At 34.4% G+C, this 25,372-nt stretch overlaps 2 long non-coding RNA genes across 3 annotated transcripts; both read right to left on the minus strand.

Moving 5' to 3' along the window:
• Positions 1-924: 924 nt before the first annotated feature.
• LOC145819775 (uncharacterized) lies at positions 925-1,534 on the minus strand. The gene is made up of 3 exons (XR_014360546.1): positions 1,336-1,534; positions 1,133-1,210; positions 925-1,029 (listed from the first exon to the last, which is right to left on the minus strand). It is a non-coding gene; the product is annotated as an uncharacterized LOC145819775 (long non-coding RNA).
• A 325-nt stretch (positions 1,535-1,859) lies between these two features.
• On the minus strand, positions 1,860-5,140 carry LOC145819776 (uncharacterized). 2 transcript variants are annotated; one of them, XR_014360548.1, is made up of 4 exons: positions 4,889-5,140; positions 3,930-3,980; positions 3,630-3,702; positions 1,860-2,100 (listed from the first exon to the last, which is right to left on the minus strand). It is a non-coding gene; the product is annotated as an uncharacterized LOC145819776 (long non-coding RNA). The 2 variants fall into 2 exon arrangements; XR_014360547.1 differs by lacking the exon at positions 4,889-5,140 and having other exon boundaries at positions 3,930-4,102.
• Positions 5,141-25,372: the final 20,232 nt, after the last annotated feature.

Consider the following 25,372-nt stretch of genomic DNA (forward strand, 5'->3'; position numbering starts at 1 on the left):
ACACATCCTATAACTCAAATACAAAGTAAGAAAGGATGTACACCAGGTAATAATCAACTACTATCATCCACGGACACATGTCCGGATCACTGTACAACAAGGGTAAACCTGGGACCGCTATAAAAATCAATGAAAGAATCCAAAAAAAATTCTAAAACAGGAAGAAATATATATGGTTTTGAAGCATCAGCCTTGTGCTTGATCATTCTTTTCACCAAGCATCAGCCTTGTGCTTGATCGTCCTAAAGAACCACCAAGCATGTTCTTTTCATTCTCAAATTCATCCTTGAATACATTCCATAAAGTCATCCACTAAATAACCTCCTTGTGACAGATAATGACAGTAGCGAAGTACTGTAAAATAAAATGAAGATGATTATAATGAGGTGCAGACTTTCTGTTTGAAAACCAATGAGCTGAAAGGGCTCAAAATGGGAAGAAAAGATAAACACAACAACATTAGACAACTTGCCTTTCTCTTCTCATAGAATTCAAGTCTTACGTGGAAGAATTCTTCAAGAACTACAAATCAAAAGAATTAAATTGTAAATAACCTGAAAACTTTACTAAAAAGATATATGGGAATATATATGTACAATTGTTCCAGACTCCAATCAATCAAGTTTATCTGCATACAGTTGGAGGAATCCAAACTTTACTAAGAATGAACCCACAATTCTTACTAGTAGGCATTTTCTTCTAAAAAGGGAGATGAGAAATTTAATCTTAAACAAAGTCAATTTAGAAAATCCTTTAAAACCTTGCTCCTAATCAGCTCAAGTAGTAAACTAACATAGGATCTCAAGAGAGGATTTGAAGAAACAAAAAGATCAGACTAAGTAACTTTGTAATTAGCAATCATAAAAGCGATGTTTAATAATGGAAAAAGGGTGGAAATTTGGATATTAACAAGGGGCTACTTACCGGGAACAGGTTATAGTAGTAATCTCCTATTGTCAACATGCTGTTCCAAGAGACAGGAGACCCAAGTCCTAGAATCCAACATACTACCATTGCACCATACTTCCCCTGAAATATCATAAATAAGAACAAAAATCAATGTTTTGAATTATAATAAATGTAACTCTTGAAAGTGTAAACCATTGAAATTAACAAAGTTTGACCCACAAACCTGAAGCCTAGTTGGAGATCCACTTGTTTCAGCAATAGTCATGACTTCTTCTTCAGAACAATAATAATAATCTTAATACTGAGAGGCAAATCACTTTATTGTAACATATGTTTTGAAATGTCATTTACTTGAAAAAAAAAAGAAAAGAAAATACTATTGAGAAGAAGAAAGAAACATACACCCAAATATCTGGCAGTGGTTACCTTCAAAATTGAAACTACTACATAGATGACTACTGTACGAAATTCCCCACACATGAAAAGTCCATTTATGCTGGAAAAAAAAGGGGCAATTTCAATCAAGTAGAATGTTGATTGAAAAGCAATGCAACAATCATCAACTAAAACTAATCTTTAAGAATGCCAGAAAAAGATAGATATCTCATTTATCAAAATTTGAGCATTTCAAGGAATAAAAACAAATAAGTAAATCTATGGTTGAAAAATATTACAAAAATGAAACTGATAGCAAGAGGGTAACAAGAAATAGACTCATACATACATTGTAATGCTTTTGCCATGAAACGATCAATAAAGAACATAGACTTTAAAAAAAATTAAACAAATGCTCAAATATAATACAAATAAGAACAATTTCTAGCAGCTACCAAGTAGAATGGTACTAAGAATCACAAACTGATAAAAAAAACTTAAAGAATGCCAGAAAAGGTGGATAACCCATTTATCAAACTTTGCGCATCTCAAGAAATAGCTGAATCAATGGCTGAAAATATTGCAAAAATGAAGCAGCTAGCAAGTGGGTAAATAGAAATACATTCGTACATATCCAGGAAAATCCATTGCCAACACTGTATACTCAATTCAAAAAATTTAATGGGTATTCACAGCTAGCATCTTATTATGATTTTAATTGGCTATGTGATAGAGATACTCACACTATCTCTAAAGTCTGCAGTAGTCCTTTTGGTTGAAGGAATCTTGCCACTGAGTTCATTGTTATTAAAAACCCTGCTCAAATTAATTCACAAGATGACATTGAAATTAGGGCTCAGATTGAGAGAAATGGGCTGCCCAGAAATTCAGTCCAACATTCCTCATCATATTATAAAATTAAAAAAAGAAGAGAACACCCATTCTGTCAACAGTTAAAAGGCAAAATTGAGTGGGACTTGTCATTACATATGAATTCATTCAAACGCATATTTAAAATATTATTCTCGTAACAAATGTTGTTCTCTTTGTCACCATGAAAGCTTGTTGCTTATACTTGCCATACGGGTAAGCAAACTGCATATATGCATAACCTGTTGTTCTGTCATTCAAGTGCATACCAGAGACTCATGAATAAATAGCTGATTCAAAGGAACTCACACATGTATCAGAGACATATTTGAATTGAAATAATTGAAATATTCATACATAATGAAATAATTGAAATATAGGCCAAAGCATGCAAATGCACAATAAAAGGTAAGCCATACTAGAAGATTCAGTACATGCACAGTTCAGCAGAAATTTTCTGGAATGGAAACATGATGATATGAATTAAAAGATTGAAGTTTCTGATGCAAGATTTAAAGGACCAAAAAATGGTTCCACGCTCAATTTTTTCTCATCTTTTGAAAGCATGAAGAGGGAGTAAGTATGTTCACCCGGAGAAGTCAGAGGGTGTGGGGGCATTTGTGCTTGAAAGGTGCAAATATTAGGATTTTATAGGAAGCCCAAATAATACATATGGCCTAAATAATTTGAGGAAAGAAATATAACATTTTGCAGTACTATCAAATTATCAATGGAAAATATTGTAAAGGAAATATTTATTTAAAAGGTTCTCATCGTATACATAAAAAAGTATGTAAAAGGTCTTAATTAATGTCCTAAATTTAATTAATCTCAATTATGGCATGACATATCACATTAATTTCTGTACATAAAAAAGGCTCCCATCGTATACATTCTGCTCATTGAAAGTCTATTAATTGTTTTCACCCAAATCTCATCCTAGGCCTAGCCCATAGGAAAGACTTAACTGCTTTGATATTGAGTGATAAGTATGTAGGAGTTGAATTGGAGTGCAACTACTCTACATTTATAGTTGATGGGTAGAACTTTGTACCCATTATCTTTGATCTTTGAAAATGAAACACATATAGTAAACATATTTGAACAAAGTCCTCTAGTGAGAACCCATCATAAGCATCAGCACTTCAAAGGTTGCATTATTATTACACATCAACATAGAACTAAAAAATGTTAATATTCATACATATATGTGTGTATATAGGCACATAAGAGGGGAACAAATGAGAATTAAGTTACCAACACTAAACAAATAGTTGATTTAATCAAACTTCCATAAAATCGCTAACTTCTATATAAACAAATAAATAATCACCTACAAAATCAAGGAGGTCTCAAATGCATGCTATATGAAAGCAAGTAAAAACAGTTTGGGAACTTAAATAAACAGTGAGCAATGGTGGTACAAATAATAACCTTGATGTAATAATTAATAATTATCAGATCAAGAACCTAACCTCTAATTCAGATATGTAGGCTTCATTTTCCTCATGTTTGGATTTCAGGATATCTGGAAGCCTGAACTTTTCCCTGAAACAGCATAGATAAAAAAATGTCTTCAGGTCTCTTATATATATATATATATATGTGTCATGCTGGAGAGAACAAAACAAAACCAAAATAAAAATAAAGGATTGCAATCATGTGTAGCACCCATATAAAATGAACTAAACAATACCAATGCTCAGCATCCATATGAACTTAAGTTAGTACCAAAAGGGTAATATAGATGAAACAATTGACATATCAAACTATACCATAAAATAACTGAACATGAGAGATGGCCTCAGCTCCAATTGATATTTAACCTGCAATTCCAGAGTTTGCTCATCAAGAGAGGACTTCAAGGTCTGAACATGAGCCCATTTAATATGCATGCCTATCTTAGTACATATATATAACATTTAGAATGTGGCCTCATTGGAGTATGAGCCAAAATATCATTAACTGAATTTATCTCTAAAAATTGGTCTCTAGAATACACTCCCATGCTCAACAGTTGCTGAGCATTATTCATTTAAATGCACATTTTGATTGTAGAGAAGCCATTGACAAAATCAAAATTGGATGACAACATTCAATACTTTCTATGCTATCCAATTGCATAACTGCAACCTATAAAGAGTATTCTAGGAAGAGAAGCAAAGAGAATGTACACATGAATAAAGACTTGGCTAAAAGGTGATCAAAAAGAAAATAGACTTATAATTCAAATGTCATCATAACAAATTAACAATCATTATCTTCATTGCCACCAATCATTGTCAATTCCTTCTTTCCTATCCACAATGCAAATCTTGATTAGCCTTCCTAGTCTACTGTTTACAACAAATTCAGACTGTTAGCAGAAGCAATCCAACTCCCTTTGATTCTTGCTACATGAAAAGAACATTGATGTTAAAATGATATTGAAAAGAACATTATTACTTCTGCTCTACCAGAAGCAATCCAATGTAAGTTGATGTTAAAATGATATTGAAAAGAACATTATTACTCCTGCTCTACCAGAAGCAATCCAACTCCCTTTGATTCTTGCTACATGTATGGAATATATTAAGAAGTGAACATGAAAATTATTTAATAATGTTTTTGACCATGGAAAAGATTAGGAGTGACTCACCAACACCCTTACAAACACCCGATATTTATGCATATGCTCAAAGCATAGAATAATAATAATAATAAATAAAACATTTAAACAGTAGGAGATACTAACCTTCACCAAGAGCTTGCATTCCCAATTGTCCGGTACTGGACGGCTGTGATCCATTGTCCGCCACAATAGGAGATTCTTGAGATTTTACAAAAGATGCCTATTGACATGAATTATGATGTTTAAATAGAGTTTCCATCTTGTAGAACAAGGGAAAATTTAAAGCAGTTCAAAAAATGGTAGATGTGCTAAATTAAAGATCTTTCACCCAAAATATGATTTTCCACACACTAGACTAGAGCCACAATTATGATTTTCTTCTTCCTTTCTCCCAAAAGAAGACATAACTACCGAATCCAAAAGAAAGTGTGAGCCAATTTGCATGTCAGGTATATAAGGTTATCATTCATATACCAGCATCTAAATTGATTGAAATGTGAATCAAATGAGCTAATGAGCATATGGCTCATCCCTACTAAATGGCAGTTATAGTAGTACCTGATTTCTAAACATAGCACATCACCATAAAATTTTCCACACACTATTTAGGTTATTGAAAGTAACCAAATTACAGGCATTTAGAAATTATGAAACAACATATATGGATAGGGAATAGAAAACAGGTTTCTTTTGGGCCAAACATTTAAATGGTCCTACCAAATGTCAATACATTGTCTGTGTCTGTGCTTCTGGCAGAAAAGAGAGACTGAGGGTTGGATTTATTAAATGCAGGAGAACTAGGAAGAAAAGTTTGTGGAGACAAGAACCAAATTAGAGCACTTGGAAGACTGGATGAAAACCTAGAGTGCAGAATGGATCGTAAACACTCTTGAATTAGGGCACTTCTCTCTGCAACAACATCAGGAGAGACATTCCCAAAAATCTTTCTGGATACCCGTTCGACAGAGGACCAGGTAGAAGGAAGAATCCAGCCTTGCCTAGTAAACAATGTCTTCAATCGACGATAGAGAGTGCAAAAATCACGGTACCGTATGCATACGTATGCTTTTGGCGAATACCCAGCAACAACCACAGCAGTGAATACCAAGCAATCGCTTCCTCTGTGTGAGAGAAAGACAGAGGAGCGATGGTGATTTGCGGCGGTGGCGATGTGCGACGGATGTGAGCAACGGCGGTGAGGGACTTCGGTGAGCTAGAGAGAGTGGGCACCGATTGAGAGAGAGAACACAGAGAGGGAGATGACAGACCAACATAGACACACAGAGCGGGCTAGAGATAGAAGAGATTAGGGCTTTTTTTTTTTTTTTTTTTTTCTATTTTGCTGGTACAAAACGACGTCGTTTTAAAAATGGCGACCAAATCTTTTTGTCGCAAAAAAAATTCAATTCCCGCCTCTATAAAAATCAAATTTCCCTTCCAAACTTTTGGTGATCAAAAGACTATATTAGTCGCAGAAAAGGTATCTTCGCCGACAAATTTTTTTAGTCACTAAATCTCAATCAACGACGACTAAAATATTAGTCGCTAAAAGTATAAATTTTGAGACTAATTTTTTTTGGTTGCTAAAAATAAGTTTTTGGCGACCAAATTTTTGGTCGTCAAAAAATATGTGACCTTCGGCAACCAAATTTGTAGTTGGTCGGCAAAAGCATACCACTTTCTGCGACCAACTCATTTTTTGGTCGCCAAAATATAACCTTTTGCGACCAATAATATTTGGTTGCCAAAAATAATGATCATTTGCGACTAATTAATATTTGGTCGCCAAATGTCATTTTTTTGTGACTAAAATTTTTTTGGTCGGCAAATGTGTGAATTCTTGTAGTGTCCCCCCAGGTACCAACACAACACCACCCAACCTAACTCATCTCAAACTCAACATGACCCAACACAACACAACACAACTCAAACTCAACACACCCAACACAACTCAACTCAACACAATTCAACATGATTCAAACACAATTCATCATAGTCCAACACAATTCGGTTCAACATTATTCAACACAACTCAACATAATCAACACTATTCAACATAATCAACACAATTCAACATAGTTTAAGGTGAACTCTTAAACCTTTATTTCATCCTTTCACCCCAAGGCTCATGTCATCCATATCATTAATAAATCACTTTCCCAATCTTCATTTCACATTATAGCATAATTTACAACATCCATAACAAAGGTTCAATCGCTAATTTTTAACAAAATTTTCAAACACCTCCAAAATCCAATTAAATTTGTATATATATAATTCAATCTACCAATTTCATGATTCTACTTTCAATTTGGGCAAAATCATTGTTTATCATCATGAATCAACTTAGGGTTTTCAAGAAAATCAAGAATTTCAAGAAAAATTCAAACTTCTTAAACCACTACTCTTTATTTCAATCTTCCCATTGATTAAACAACTAAGATTCATGATCCACCTTATTAACCCAACAATTGAACCCCCAACATTTTAAACCCTAAACCCCCAAAATCATGATGTACACTATATGCTCAAAAATGTGAGTTTTATATGTATATACTCAAAATACCACAAATCTATCTATTTATGGAAGTATTGAAGGAGAACTAGGACCCCTACCTCAAGAATCAAGCAAGAAAAGCAAGTTTTGAGAAGAATCCTTCACCAATCAGAATTCCAATCGGTTGAAAATGTTGTTCTTCAAGCTTTCTTCATTTCTTTATAAGAGATCTTAGCCAATCCTTAGGGAAATAGAAGGTATTTGAGGTCAAAACCCTAGGGTTTTCGGACCTAGGGTGAGAGGGATGAAGAATGAAAAGGAAAATGCAAAGAATGAGCTAAAAAACACGTTTTTAAGCTGTTGAATTCGCACAGTCCGCTCGAGCGCCTCTTTTCCAGCTCGAGCGGACCTGCTTCTAGCACAGATATGAAAACTTCAAATGAGTATAACTCTCTCATCGGGACTCCGTTCTAGGTTATTCTTGTGTCCAAATCGAAGCCCCGGAAATAATATTTCCAATGGTTCTAGCCTAACATCCAAATTCAAAGTGTGGAAAAAGAAAAGGGCAAAAGAGTGACGGCTGGTCAAAAACTCAAACTCAAATTTGGGACTTTTTATCTAATCATATCTAAATACCTTGTTAAGGCTTCAATCAAGGTTCCAAACGTCACCCAAGGGTCCTCAATTATAATATTTAAAGTTCACTTGCCAACCCATCAATATCAAGAGTCCGACAACCATACAAGTTTTAAGGTGACGGGAACCACTATACATCAATCCAATGTGAATGTAAAATCCGAGTCATTATAAATGTCGAGAAAAAAAAAATTCAATATGTATCAACCGATATAATACATATCGATCAATTTTTAAAATCCTAGGAAGCATAGATACGGATACGAGATAGGGATACGACACGATATGGATACGGCGATACGACAAAACTTAAAAAAATAGGATACCAGTACGACTAAGATACGTTTGTAAAACATATATTTTTTAAAATTATTAATAGCGAGTTATACATAAGTTAAAGAACGTTGAGAAACCACAATGTAATTTTATAATGCAAAATACTAACCTTTAAGAATTTTGTATTAATTTAAGCTAGTAGATTGTTTACTTGCTAAATTTTTAATAGGTCTAGCAAATATTTCATTTCAATATCAAGTTTAATATATTTATATTGCAATAATAGAACAATTCACAACTTGTCCCTATGCCTTTTCCTTTGACACTAGTGAAAAATATTGTATTCAACTTTACTTGTTTATTCATTTATTGATATTTAACTTTACCATTATTATATTCTCTTGTTAATTCTTACTTTCTATGTAATTGTAGGGGACATATGCATAAAATAATTAGGAAACATCAATTTGATAAATTTTATTATTTAACTCACTATGCTCTTCTTATTGAAGAACTTAACAAAGTATTAGAAAAATATTCTTACATTTATACTTGTAATTATATTATATCATATTACTATGCAAGAAATGTTACAATTCTAATTTCATAAAACAAGTAAACATGACTTGGAATATCCGATACTTTAAAATTAAATATCTGATACTCCAAAATTAATGAAAAAATAATTAAGAAGTATCCGATACTTTTAATAAATATCCGATATATATCGGCAAGTATCCAAAGAATATCGGTATCCGATACAGATACATCACCTTATTTGAAGTATTCGTGCTTTGTAGTTAAAATCATAGGAAATACAATGGAGTTAAAAAGACTTGGTGAAAGTTGCTGACTAGAGATGTTGTGCATCTGCAAATTGCTGCTTGGATTTGTCAATATATTGTTGGCACCTGAAGAGGAGATAATATATTCACAACCTTTTTCAATGATATTTTTGTAACAATAATATCACATAGACCAAACAATACTTAAAAATACTTTTTTAGTCCACATGCATATAATTTTTGTCACGACCCGCTCCTGGCACCTAAGAGTCAGGTATCGTGACCGACTAGTAACCATTGTTATCCAAGGCCGATTGTAGAACTAAACAGATTAACAAACAAAAACGGAAATCATTATTTACATAAAGGTACCAAAATATGCATCAGAGCTTTTATTTATTTATAACAAAAAGGCCATTAGGTTGAGGTTTACAAAATAAAGAATTAAACTTGTACACAAAAATACATTGTGCGTCTATTCCATAGTCCCATTCCCCAAACAAGTAGTGCACCTCCCTCTTTAATCATTATCTCCTGAAAATTGGTAAACAACTTATAAGCATATTGCAGAGTAAGAAGTATTATACCGAGAGCATTACAGTCATAAAATCACCATGGATAACTACTTAGGTTAAAATTGATTAGATGATAAGCATTTAAGACAAAACAGATAAGTTGCTCATATCCACTTCAGATAATAGAATTATATTTCAGAAATCATATATATACAATATCATACGGAACATATAGCATTACCTACAATGCAGAACAAAATAGAGGGTCACTTTTTGATCATATCACACTACCACAAGACACCTTGCCCACACACCGTTGCCACCTTTCTTTCCTTTTTATTTTATTACATTTTGACCCCAAATATATATAATAATTACACTATTTGCAAAATTACATTTTATCCTAATTATAAAACTACATGTATAATTATAAAAAAAAATCTATTTTCTTCATTCATAATTGAATAATACTTGCATAGAATTAAAAGATAATTAAAATTTTGGACTGTTACAATTTTTAGGCCAAATTATACCTATGGTCACTGTAATTTTTGAAATTATATCAACTTAGTCCAATTGATAATATTCGTTAAGAAATTGAATAGACATCAAGTAAAATAGTCCGTTAAAAAAGAAACGGATCATTTAAAAGAAACGGATCATTTCAAATTAGATGCCAACTCTTCAATCATTTGGATGAAAGTGAGTAAACTAATTTACTCTTTGATTTCAGCCCAATTTTTAAATATTGTTATAAATTTGACTAAATTGAAACAAAGTGGCAAAGTCATGGTACAATGGCTGCAATTAGAATTACAATGACCAAATTGATATAAGAGGCAAACTACAAGGGCAATGAGTGTTTTTTGTGCTAATAAATTTTATTACCATTAGCAAACTGAAATGACCAAATTGATATTAGAGGCAAACAAACTAGAGTCTTTTCCCATATTAAGCCAATTTACTGTCTTAATTCCCAAACTAGGCCTGGTTTGGACGGAATTCCCAAACTAGGCTAAAGCGCTATTACAAACCACGCTTTTAACATAATTTTTTTTTTCTGAAGAAAACGTGGTTCCAAAACACGCTTTCACTGTGCATATTGTTTGAATTTTTTTTTTCTGAAGAAAACGTGGTTCCAAACCACGCTTTCACTATGCATATCCTTTTCTTAAGAAAACGTGATTTGCAATCACGCTTTCACTGTGCATTGTTTTTTGTTAAGAAAACGTGATTTGAAATCACGCTTTCACTGTTGATAAATGAAAGCGTGGATTGAAACCATGCTTTTACAACTTATATAAAAAACCCAAGCCCCCTCATTTGCAATCACGTTTTTTACACTTACATTTTTTCAACTCTTGCTCTTGCTCTCCCTCTGCTCTCAGACTCACACTGTTGCTCTCACTCTCCCTCTACTCTTAGACTCTGTCTCTGCTCTCACTCTCTGTCTCTGCTCTCTCTCTCTCTATCCGTGGTATGGCATCTATCTCTCTTTGTCTCATTTGAATTTTATGTATTTATTGTGTTTGTGAAAATGTGAATGTTAGGGTTTTAAATGTCAATTATTAAGTGTGTTAGGGTTCTAACGTGTTAGGGTTTTGAATTAGGGTTTTAAATGTGTGGTTATGAAATTATGAAATCATAAAATGTTAGGGTTTTGAATTGTGAAATCAGAAATTATGCTTGTGGTTTTAGAAATTAGGGTTTGGAATTTTTTGAAATCAGAAATTAGGGTTTGGAATTTTTTGAAATCAGAAATTAGGGTTTGGAATTTTTTGAAATCAGAAATCAGGGTTTGGAATTAGGGTTGGGAAATTTTGCTTGTGAATCAGAAATCAGAAATTATGCTTGTGAATCCTATCCATATTTTTTGAAATTAGGGTTTGGAATTTTGAATTGTGAATAAACCAACCTATATTTGTTGAATTGGAAATTTTATCTTTTGCTTGTTAAGAGGAATTAAAAGGAAATTAGGGTTTGAAATTAGGATTTTAAAAGTAATTTTTTTTAATTAAGAATAAAATTATGCGAATTGAAATTCATATAATTGAGAATTGTTAATGTCATATTATGAAATTCATATAATTGAGAATTGAGAATTGAAATTCATATTATGAAATTCATGAATTGAGAATTAAGGTGGACTGACAATTTCAATTCGAGGTCCACATGCTTACATATATATGATCATTTTGTGTCAAAAAATAAAATTGTAAACTGTATGATTGAATTCAAAATCTGAAAATTGAAATGAATCTGAAAAAATCAAAAGTTGAGAGATTTGAAAAAAAAAAAAGAAAAAAGAATTTAGTTCATAACTGGCCATATAATTGATATAGGGGTATTTTTGAAAAACCCAAAATATGAGACGTAAACACCCATAGAAGACTTCTCTTTATAATAGTACTACATATATATACACCTTTATTCAGTATTTCACTTGGTAATATCAAGGTGGGGTTGTATACTTGAATCTGCCGCCTATTATACTATATGAGAAATGGTATTTGTCACCTGATTTATTTCACTATACTATTTTACCCTCTAGGTGTATTTATTCAATTCAAGACATTGTGCATATTTAATAAAGGGCAAATTTCACTTCAATGTGCATGTGCAAACTACCCATATAATTTGGAAATAACTATAATGTTCTTATGGTTTGTGGACTAAGTGAAGTATATCGTCAGATGTTCAATCCAAGTTAACATCAAGTGTGAAACATGTGCTAGGTCATAAGGGGGTTATGTTCTTATTTTCAAATATCAGAGGCAAATCACACATGGAGTAAAGCAAAGGGGGTTAAAGTCAATTTTATCTTTCAAAAAAATGACAAATATAATATGAATTTCAATTAAAAATACTAAGTGTATGGAAAGATTAATGTTTTTTCCTAAGTTAAATTTCATGAAACTAATCTCTACTAAATGAAATTATAAAAAAAATATATATTTAATTTTGACTCTATTTTATTAAAAAAAAAATATTTTTATTGACTTCAAAATAATAAATGAAAAGATCATGTTCTCTCAAATAAAAGACAAAATGATTATATTAACCTGAAAATACTAGTTTACATATTTTCTTTATTTAATTGTGTAGGTTACATAAGAGATTTAAACATTTCTGGCATCCTTTAATGAAAACAACATTAAAATTTGTAACTAATTATCTATTAAATGGGTTATCTGTGTCAATTTCATATTATGCAGCTTTGACATAACCTTATTTATTTATCATGTTATTATATAGTGTCATATTTGTGTTTGTGTTGAAAATGTTCAACCTTAACCCCTAACTTTGTGTACGATTCATGTTGTGTTAGAAATTCCCACCTGTAATAGAATCAAAGTAGGCTCAAGTGGAGTGCCTTTGGCATATTATGTGATCAATGATGCTAACAAAATTGACGTTGTTAATTTATAAAACGATTGTAAGACTAGTGATACTTTGCAGTTCACATAATATTGGACAATTAAGAAACAACAAGCTCATGAAATGGTAGAAAATAATGTGATAGGATCACCGTAAACGGAAATGTTAGGGGAATACGTAAATTGACTTGGGATGTGATAGTAAAAAAATTAAACGAATTTATTTAATTTAACGGAGCATATAGCTTTTAATAGTATGAAATGACGAAAAAAGGATTCATGTATCGTAGCCCACTTGATTGGGACATAAAGCTTTGTTTGGTTTAGTTTCGTTTGGTTTATTTCACTATATTTGGGGTCAGGCACCCAAAATATTATAAAAAATTCTTAGGATTTATCTTCATTTGGGTTTCGCTAAAGGTTTCCATTTAGTTGTTAACTACCTAAATCCATACTTTAGGACATAGCTTATTGCAGGTGTCTGCATATAAGCACATAAGCACATAAGCACTTGTAAATTGTATGTAAGACCGGATTGCACTCTGCCCCTCCAAGCTAACCAACAAAAAAAACTGAATTTTGGGAGGTGCCACATTCTTCCATAACCATTTGGAAAATCAAACCAAACATTTTGTTTTTGTCAAATTTATTTATATTTTTTCAAAAAAATCAAAAAATAATTTAAAAAATCAAACCAAACCGCTATATCATGTATTATTTTTAACATACATTCAATAAAATTAATAATTTTTATAAAAAAATATTAACTTTGATATTAGAATAATTTGAAGACATTTCATCATAAAATACTAACATTTAATTTTATAATCTTGTCATAGAAATTTTAAAAAATTTAATGAGTTGAATTTGTAATACATATAATAGCGTTATAGTAGAAATTAAAATTTCCTCACAAAACTTAAGAAAATTTGAAAAAGTTTTTGAAATGGGTATTGAATGAAGGGACTTATCGCCACTTCCGCTTTGTGACTGTCCACTACCATTGAAAAGGAAAATCTTAACATTATGTTTTAATAATTTTTATTTTGATTGATAAAATTAGAAGTCATTATTAATTGCACCGTGCCTTCAGGCACGGGCATACACTAGTTATAATATATGCATGAAAAGAGTCTTAAAACATTCTAATTAATAGTCCATAGAAATTTCCTAGGTAAGAAGGACAAAAAAAAAAAAAAAATGACACTTTGATAGGTAAGCCTGTGTTTCATAATACCAAATAATTGCTACGGATGGTCCAATAGATTCACATGGATAACTATCCAAAATTTACTACATAGATTTAACCACAAACTTAAATTTTCTCCCTAATTTTTGGCCATTATAAATTATCTTTCTATTTTTTTTTTGTATGTTTAAGGAAAAAAAAAAGAGTAAATAAATTAAATTTTTTTTTTTTTACTTTTCAGAACGAGCCAAAATGAGTTTTTTGTTTGAATTTCATAACAAAGCCTCTATGACCTCTAAAAAGTGTACGAGGGTTACTATTTCACATAGGAAATAACTTTGTCATTAAGGTCCCTAATGGCACAAGTTTGAGCAAATCAAATTAACTTATCTGTAATTGTCCATAAATCTGAAGAATTGGATCACCAGTTTTAAAAAATTAAGAACAATGTTTGAAACCTCTATTTTATATTGTCCAAATCAATTGAGTTCTTTCAACTCAATGGAACAAATATTTAATTATCTACAAAACTTACACTATGATTTAAGATGGTTGTATGACTTGTCCAATTTTGTCCAGTCTCACTGAATAAGAAAAATACTTGATAGAATGAAGTATTTTTTAAATGTGTGATATATCTGTCTACTTTATCAAAATACTAAAAGATAAGAGTCTCCACATAGGAAGTAAATAAAAACTCCACGTAGAGATGAAATCTCAGCTGTTGTTTTATACGAATAAAAATAAGTGAGAAAAAATGAGAAAATAAACAGTAATAAACAAATTGAGACACAAATATACAGCTGACAAAATATAAATTGAAGTAATGTTTCACCTCTACAGTTCCTTCTATCCTGGAAAATATAAATTGACAAAAATGGGAGGGCTGATTTTTATAGGAAAATGTCACTTATGATATAAATGTGACTTATAGGAAAATATAAATTGTCTCTTGACTCCCACAACTTCCTTTCACCAAGTGTCTGCCTAAACAAATTCAAATAACGAACATAAAAATAAAAGCAAGTTAATTTACAAAAATCAAATCAACATTGAAATGTTATCAAAACAAAGAAGAAGAAACATGGAAAAAGAAAAATTTACATTTACCGTACGCAATAGCATGATGTTAATCGTAATAAATAATGGAAAAAGCAGAACACAGGAGTTTCATAGACAATTATGTCCAAACAAATCAACATTCTTTATGTGTTGTAAACTTTTTTCTTAAAAAGCTAAAAAATCCAAAACAGAAGGTTTATTTTAACTCATATTTTAATTAAAAAATGAATAATGATTGTTAGATTACAATTACTGATTACTTAAATAAAGTTATTGCCTCACAAGTAATTGTAATTGAATGATTTAAAATTCATATAATTATTTTAGAAGTTAAATTCGATATATGTATATTGTTGCTATTCTACTGGAGGGGAAACATAATTCGGGATCTCGATGAAGGTGTGGCATGTGATGCTGAGCCGAAAGGGATATATGGGGTGCAACTTGTAACGCCCTCAAAAAAATATATAAAACCCATCACTTTAGACATGCATTGATATAAAAGAAACCAATCATTTCTATTCATCAGAGTAGTTCTTATAACAATATTACATGTTAACAACAAAAGCAAATGCCCTATGGGCTTACAGCTTTCCAAGTCAACACCTGGTTACACAAAAGAAGAGTATTAACTCAATACAAAATAAGCCCTTGGCTTGATATACATGTAATACAAACAAAATAAACAAACAAAAAAAAAGAGTCTTCAACTCTCATCATCATCTAAGCTATGTCCTTTGAGGTGACATACTACCTGTACCTGAAAATAATGTCCCATAAAGGGTGAGCCAACGCCCAGTAGAAATATGCTAAACACAGTATGAGCAATAACTAAGACATTAGCAATTGATAAATGTTCAATTCTCATAAATCAATTCATAACCCATTTCCATTTCATGACCACTATGTTCATGTTTCATTTCAGTTTCCATTTCTTATCAATTTCACAATTTACATCAACGGCAAAGAACCTGGCCAACCACTTATATGAGACAGTGACTCATATTAAACGTTTCCCATTTTACAATAGATAAACATACTAGTTGTATCAACATCTCAACAGATAAGCATACAAGCTGTACCCACATTTCAACAGATATGCATATTATCTATATCAACACTTCCAAAGATAAGCATATGAGCTGTATCAACACTTCCATAGATAAGCATATAAGCTATATCAACACATTAACTGACAAGAATATGAGCTGTATTAGTGGAGTCCATCCCCTATCTCCTCCCAAACAACATCCGGTTTAGAGGTCCATCCCCTATCTTCCCCTAAATCGTGGAGTACATCCCCTATCTCCTCCCCCACACACAACGTATATACACATAGGTCATATACACAATCAATCAATACATAACGTTAATGTATTCTATCAACCGTCATACTCTATGACATATCCAATTGATCAGTTTTAGTTTACCTAATCATCATGCATTGTCTACAACAATCAAAACTACCCTCCACCGGTAGCCCAAGCAATTATTTCTAAACAGATAATAAAAGCTCCAACAGATAAAATATCAATGTTTTCAAAAGTGAGCGATTAATAAATCTAACTCCACTATTCTACTATATAATGAACCAATTTCATTATTTCCAACTCAATTCCATATAACCACAATTTTTCCAAATTAATCATACCAATTAATTTATACTACCAATTAGGGTTTTCTACCCTATTTCCCAATATTGACCCAATGGTCTATATATCAACAACTAACAACGATATCATTATTTTGAAACCCACAATACACATTTTAGAATCAAAATAACAAAATCCTCTTTTAACATTTTGAAACCCTAAGTCCCAAAATTACCCACTTCAACACTTTATCAAAACAACCAAAAATCTATGTCAAAGACCATAAAAGTGAGTAGGAATTTCTACCTCAAAAGAAGACACCCAAAGAAGAAAATGATGAAAACGAAGCTGCTCCAAATCGCAAGTTTCTTGGATCAAAATGTAGCCCTCAACGATCAACCCAACTTTTACAAAGGCCAAAGGTGAGGAAACAACTCATACTAGATCAATACTTAGAGAGAAGTTTGAGTTTTAGAGCGAGGTGCTCTCTAATGGCCTTTTCGGAAAAGTAAGAGAGAGAGAGAATGAGAGAAAGTGATTTAAAAATGCCCCACAGCCAACTGATATACGACATTCCCGCTCGAGCAGAAAACACAACGCTCGAGCGTCCAAAAACAAAAACTAGGGCCGCTCGAGCGCAAGAAGGCCCGCTCGAGCGCCAAGACACAAGAATAAAGTACATCCACTCGAGCGCGAAAATCAGTCCCCTCGAGTGTAGATTTTTATCTCCCAGAACTTTTTAGAAAAAGAACTACTCGCTCGAGCGCCAACAAGCCCGCTCGAGCGCAGTAAACCCGCTCGAGTGTAGAAAACACACCTGTAGAAGTTTTGCAGACAACGAAAATTGTAATAACCCACATTTATGGCTTAGTCATGTTTGCTTGCATTATATGTTTTGCCATGTTAAGTTGCTGTCACAGCCCATATTTATGTCTTAGTCATGTTCATGAGCATTTGTATGATTATGACTCGTTGAGCTTGCATTTGTATGTTTATGACTTGTTTTGCCTAAGTAAGATCCATGCCTTGTTTTGACGTCTATGTGATTTGCTTAAGTGTTGTGTACATGCTCTGTTCCTTCCTTGGTGCCTCAAGCCTAAGTTATGTTAAGCCTAGGTCATGCCAAGCCTAGGTTACGTTACGCCTAGATCATTCCAAGCCGAGGTCATCTTCAGTCTAGAAGTATCTTGGAACCCCTTTGTTTGCCCTCCACCTTCGCCCTGGCATATTGGCCGAGATGTCATTATCTAGGCCGAGGTGTGAATCACCAAGGCCGAGATGTGTATTATCTAGGCCGAGATGTTACCTTTGCACCTGAGTGACCTTGTCCTAGAGTGGTATGACCTAGACCGAGGTGTGGCACATCTAGGCCAAGGTGTGGCACAGCTTAGTCAAGTGTCGTCCTTCCTAGCCGAGGTCATTGTCACCTTAGTTGCCGAAGCATTGTCCTTAGCCGATGTCATCACTTGCCAGAGTGCCATACCGAGTAGCTTGTTAGATACACTTTGTCATAGTCTTGTCTTGTCAACCTATCACCTTTTTGAAGAGAACCAATCAGTCGCTGCCACGTGTCCGAGCTGAGAGTTAAGGTAGCCGGCAGAGAGAGAAACTCATCATTTGTTGTATCTTTGTTTTGAAGAGGAGAGAGAAGCTCTAAAAGAGGAAGAAGAGTTCTTGAGGGAGAGTGGATTTCTAAGCTTGATTCCTAGAGATCGAACCGTTAGATCCGCGTTCTAAGGTTAGATTCTTGATCTGCTCTTGTCGTTCTTTATGTTCATGTTATTGCATTGCATGATTGAATATGTTTTGTATGCCATGCATTGCTTTGAAGTTCGGTTTTAGAAAGAAAAAATAGCATTCATGTGTTCTTCAAGAAAAGTTATGTTTTGATCCGAAAGCTCATGCCAAGATCTATGTTTTTGTGTTTGTTTTCACATGATTTTCAAGCATGGGTACCCAAGTCCATGTTTTCGAACTCATAGCATGAAATCCCAGATTTTGTAAATAAAGTTGTGATTTTAGCATCCATGTTCTTCATGATCTTCATGTTCATGTTCTTCCTGTTCTTCACGGGTGAAAACCCAGATCTCCAGACTTCATTTCCCGAGGTGTAGTCGCCGAGATCACTCTTACCTAGACCTCACACTTAGGCCAAGCATCGTATCTCACCTTGGCCTACCTTGCATGATCACTTACACCTTTAGTTTGTCTTATGCGCACCTCGGCATGCAGCCGCATGCCGAAGCCTAGGTAGCCACACCTCGGCCAGAAGGTGTGGGACCTCGGCAAAGACCTGGTTGGTACCCGGCATGTCTTCCTGACATGTAAAACTGTGTTTTGACTTCCAGCATGTTTTTTCGAGATCATTGCATGCATGTGAGACTTGTTTTGAGAAGTATGTTCAGTCTGCTTTGCCATGTGTTGTAGGACTTGGACCTTTGCCTTGATCCCGACGTCCCAAGAACCAAAGTGAGTGGTATTTTTAATAAAGTTATGTTCTTAAGGTTTTGATAAAGCTTTGCCTTGTTTTGATAAAAGTATTTGTTAAGCATGAATGATATCCCTATTTTATATATCAAGTATAAGCTTTGTTTTGAATGGCAATGTATCAAGTAAGCTTTGTTTTGACGACATTCTCGGAAAGTCCCTTGTGCTGGAGGACTCTAAACTTTCGCAGCACTCTAGTGTTAAAGGGCTACGGGCCTTTGTAACATAGGTCCCTCGTGCTGGAGGACTCTAAACTTTCGCAACACTCTTGTTTGAGATATCTCCCTTGCCACCGACTGCCTTGTGCGGGTGGGTTTGTCTAATCGATTTCGGTCGATTATTCCCTTCTTTTGGAAGTCCCTTGTGCTGGAGGACTCTAAACTTTCGCAACACATCATGTTTTGAGGGTCCTTCCGTGCTAGGGGACTTTAAGCCTAAGTAGCACCGTCCTTTTGTGCTAGGGGACGTTAAGCCTAAGTAGCACCCTTGTTAAGATATCGGCCACCGACGGACTATGAACGGGTGTGCTCGATGCCGAGGTTATGTTTTAAGATCGACGTATGTTAAGTATGTAAGTTTTGGAAGACCAAGTTTCGAATAATGCTTTATTTCAAGCCAAGCTAAGCTATGTTATGTATGGTTTTGACAAGGATATACTATGTATTGTTTTGAAAAGATCTTGGGTATCATTGATTTAACCCCTTTATTACTTATACCATTCACTGAGTATCCAAACTCACCCTCCCTATGTATATATGTAGGTAACAAGCAAGAAGTCGGCTACGCCGAGATGTGTGTTTTGCAAGGTGTTTTGGATGCATGTTATGTCGGCAATGTTTATGTCGGCAATCCTGAATATTATGTATCTTGACTTGTATTCCATGTATTTTGTTTATGTCGGCAATTTTGAAGCTTATGTATTTTGAACATGTCGGCTTGAGAAGCCTTTTACCAAGATGTAATATGTATTTTTAGATTTCATGGTATTTGTATTCAAGTTTCAAAGCTATGTAAAGATGTATGCCATTCCATTTAACTTATGCACTGCTCTTATGGACTAATTAAATTTGTATATATTGCTTCCGCACATGTTAGCCCCATATGTAATACTCTGATTGTGTGTGAATTTTGAAAGTTGGCCTTCGGTAATCTCAGATTACTGGCCATCATGGCATCAAACTACTAGGGGCGGTTTGGGGTCGTGACAAAAATACTGGAAGGGTGTAAACCACACTCGAGCGCAGAATGACCCGCTCGAGCGGACCATACAAAAACTGGGCAACAACAATGGGAGCCAAAGCTCGACCAACCTGTAACAACCAAGCCCAACACAACCTATAACTCAAACAAATGGAATCAAAAGACGACAACAAGGTAGATACAACTACCAACTCCACGGAACCAAAGTCCGGAATACAACAGATACAGAAAGGGAATACCGGAATCGCTGTACAACTTGGCACCACACTTAGCAATTTGGAGGAGATGTTTATGTCCAAGGTGGCAAGTTAAGGGAAAACTGTCCGATTAATCTTCAAATGTAAATATCCTTATCGCCAGCGGCAAGCAACCAGCAAATAAAAAATATTACCGATCAATGACGATGAGGCCTTGAACACCATATTAAGTATCGGTGGAAGTTTCCAACCATCAAATTGTTTGGAAGTGTACATTGATAAAGAGGTTGTACACAATATCCCGAATATGACACAGATGGAAAGTTCAAATCCGTTCACTACATTGCTGACACATGGGATTGACACGACAGCGTTTCAGTCTCCTATGTATGAATCAAATGAATGTTATGTAGTGGGCTACACACAAAATATATTTCAGGGCCATGGTGTGGAATCTAGTTCACGTGGTGGATATGAGACTGAATTTCACAATAACACAGAAGATGTGCCCATCTACAGCCATCATACCACTCCAGTTGAAGTTGCTGGTAATATGGCTGAAACGGTGAATTGTGTGCAGTTTGTTGATAGTGACATGTACGGTCCTGATGTTGCCCTAGACAATGATGAGAATCAAATGTGTGATGAAGAAAATTTATTGGGCGGATCAGATGATGATGATGAAGAAGATGATGCCGACGCTCCCGTTGACCTTGACAATGCCCCCATTCCACCTAGACCTGAAATCCCTTTCTATGAAAACATCCACATGGGTGGTGATTTTGACATTAGTAATCGTGATGTCGTTCCCCGTAACCGAATCTGGAACGCTGAAAATCCAAAGTTGGGCAAAGGAATGGTTTTCGTTGATAAGAAACAACTCGTATATGCTGTGAAATTGTACTATGCAACAAATAATCGAGAGTATAAAGTCGTAACCTCCAAGCGAGACGTTTGGGTGTGTGCTTGCAAGCACGATTGTAGCTGGTGGTTGCGTGCATCTCTTAGTAGGAAACATGGTCTTTTTGAAATGAAGCAGTATAGGGGTCCTTACCATTGTTTATACCCACGAATGAACAGGGACCACACTAATATTAGCTCCAGTTACATTGCTTCTCATCTTTTGGGACAAGTTGCGGTGAGTATACAAAATAAATGTTTACATATATATACATATTTGTTTGTTTATAGTGTTCACACCAAAATAATCTGACTCATAGGTATTGTCGTATGCAGAATGAACTTGATATGCCAATTAAGAATGCCATCGAAGATATCAAAAAGACCATGAACTATAGTATATCATACAAGAAGGCGTGGCATGCAAGGGCAAAGGCAATTAGAATGGTATTCGGGGATTGGGATGAATCATATAGGCTGTTGCCTAAATTCATGCATGCATTACAAACATCTAATCCTGGCACCATCGTGCAATGGAAGCATAGATATACTGGAGGTGCAACCATTATGCCCGTCTTTCACTTTGTTTTTTGGTCTTTCAAACCCATCATCAATGGATTCAGACATTGTAGGCCTGTTATAACCATAGATGGTACATTCTTATACAGGAAATACACTGGTGTGTTGCTTGTAGCAACGATTGTAACTACCAATGGCAAAGTATTACCGCTTGCATTCGCTGTTGTCGACAGGGAGAGTTTAGAGTCTTGGTCCTTCTTCATTTCAAATATCAAGGAACATATTGTCATGGACCGACAGGGAGTGACTTTGATATCTGATCGAGCTGAGAGTATTTTAGCTGCTGTGAGGCGGCATTGGCTGAATCCCTCGCTCCAATTTGTTGGATATCATCGGCACTGCCTTCGACATGTTTGTAGTAACTTTAACACTAGGTTAAAAAATAAGGAGCTGAAACAACTTCTATGGAAAGCAGGGAGTGCTCATCAACGACGAAAGTGTAATGGTTACTTAGAACAGATACAGGCTATTAACCAAGATGCCATCAATTGGGTTCACAAGATGAATCCTGTGGAGTGGGCCCTTGCGTATGACGGTGGATATCGGTGGGGGGTATTGATCAGCAAGGAAGCAGAGTGCTTCAATAGCGTCTTGAAAGGTGTAAGGAACTTACCTATCTTAGCTATGGTTGAATTTACATTTCGGCGGCTCATCAAATATTTTGACGAGATGGGAGCCCAAGTTGAAATAGATGTACGAAATGAGTTCCAATACCCTAGAGAGATGCAAAAAACTATTGAGGATGGCATCGCAAGGGCAAATACTTTCAAGTTGATATCGTATGACAGGTTAGTTTGTAATATAAACTAAATTGTTCTTATTATGTTATGAAGTTAACTACACCTAAAAACATGAACTTGATTAGTTTATATTACAATTTTCTTATAGGCCCCGCCGCGTATTTGAGGTGCAAACATCTTTTCGCCATGGACGAGGTCGCAATACACAAATTTTGCGGATGAATCAACCCACGTGCAGTTGTGGGAAATATGAGATAAGACACTATCTATGTTCCCATATGCTCGTTGTAATGTCTGAATGCGGTGACAATCCATTTGAGTACGTTGATCTAGTATATAGGCTTCCTGTATACATGAGGGTTTGGGAAACTAAATTCAATCCAATACCGCATCAAGATTATTGAGATGATCCGCAGTGGACCTTAATGCCTAATGTATTTCGTTTGCGAGAAGTAAAACGGGGTCGTACATCTATGTCTCGTATTCCGAATGAGATAGATATATTAGATAGGCGTTTGACCGCTCGTTGCAGTGAGTGCCAACAGATAGGTCATGATAGGCGAACATGTTTGGCGCGAATTGGTCGATGAAGACTATGTAATACTTACATATTGTAATAGATCATTTTTTAATTCTTTATTTGTAATAGATCATTTAATTCTTTATTTTTTAATTCTTTATTTGTAAACGAGGTCGTACATTTAAATAGATCATTTTTTATTTGTAATAGATCATTTCTAATTTTTAATTCTTTATAGATTGTAATTGTTTGATTTCCTTGAAAAAATTTACAACTAACATACTAAACAAATAACTTAAACTAAATATGTATTCAAAAACATTTAACTATACCACATAGGCCTAAGTTTTTTATTCTCTACTTGATTGAAAATGTCTATTACAAAATTTTAGTGAAAATCACATAATTCTTCTACCATTTTAAAATTTATTATTTATGAATAAATTTTATATTTTCGAATGCTGCAAGCATTTTTTACATTTACAATTTATGAATCAGATATACGTAATTTACAAATTTTATACTTTATTGGAACTTTTACCATTACAAAATCAATAATGAAGTTTGTCAAATATGCCATAAATATAATTAGCAACCTCTTATTTGAAAAAAAATTCTCATTCAATTTTTTCGCAAATATTTATGTACGAAAACTATCCACATGTTTATACTCATTATTAAGCTTATGTAACTGAGACCCTAAAATTATTTTGTAAAAGATTTCTATATTAGTTATAGCATAGATAACGGTAGGTTCTGTTGAATTGCTTATCATATGTAATGGCACATAAATTGATACTTTTAGATTTTAGTGAATTGCTTCCATGTTAGTGGCACATAAATTGATAATTTTAAAATAATCGATCACATTTGTTTTTCAAGTCGTCATGTATGGAATAATTAGAGTTTAATTGTTATAGTTAAATTACATGCTCACCAATACAGTTTTTTAAAATAAAAACTAATTACATTTTAGTGAATTGTTTCCATATATGGTGTCACACAAATATAGATTTGTAAATAGTTGAGCATACTTTTCATTTACAAATCGTAATTTATGGAATAATTACAGTTTTGCTGTTATGATTAAATGAGACTTTTATTGTTATGATCTAGTATTTCACTTGCTGTACAGGCTTCATGGCACATCTACCTGATGAGGTCCCACTATTTAGTCATCCACATCGGGCTGACAGTATATGGGAGGATCCGGTATGCAATAATGTTTGTTGGACTTTACGCTTACAATGAAAATACCTTGCATTTTGTTTTATATTATGTGATAATGCTATAATTTAAACTAGTCATTCTGTTATGCAGGACGAGGCACGCGCCGTGGTGACATGCCGGTGGAGAGATTCCGGCCTGTGGGCATAGAGTCTTGCAGTGTCTACTACGTGCGGGATTCTATGGTGTCTATCGTATAGGCCATATCAGACTGGACCACCCACTCATCATTGCTCTCGTCGAGAGGTGGCGCACAGAGACTCATACATTTTATTTTCTGATCGGGGAGGCCACCGTCACATTGCAGGACATATTTGTCTTATATGGTCTTCGGATTGATGGGCGAGTAGTTACTGGAGCTGACCCATCATTGACGAGGGGGTAGTGGATAGCCCTATGTGCTGAGCTATTGGGAGTAGCACCTACACCTGCAGACTTACAGGCATGTAGACTGAGGGTGAGGTGGCTGTCCGAGCAGTTTCAGGGTCATCTTCCAGATCAGGCTCCAGATGAGTTAGTATAGCAGCATGCCCGAGCATATATTCTGTGACTTATTGGAGGTGTACTTCTCCCTGATAAGTCACAGAACTTGCTCAAGCTGATGTACTTGCCACTGTTGAGAGACATTGACGCGATCGGCCAGTACAGCTGGAGCACCGCGGCTTTGGCATGCTTGTATAGGATGCTATGTCAAGCATCTCAGGTGGGTGCGAAGGAGATCAGAGGACCCCTTGTCTTGCTACAGGTTAGTAAGAATTTTATTACATGTCAATTCATATTGTATGGCATATATCAGTATTGTAATTGCGTTCAAACTATTGCAGATTT

Source organism: Camellia sinensis, chromosome 2, assembly GCF_055761805.1.
Source record: "Camellia sinensis isolate YWXY chromosome 2, ASM5576180v1, whole genome shotgun sequence".
NCBI lineage: Eukaryota > Viridiplantae > Streptophyta > Magnoliopsida > Ericales > Theaceae > Camellia > Camellia sinensis.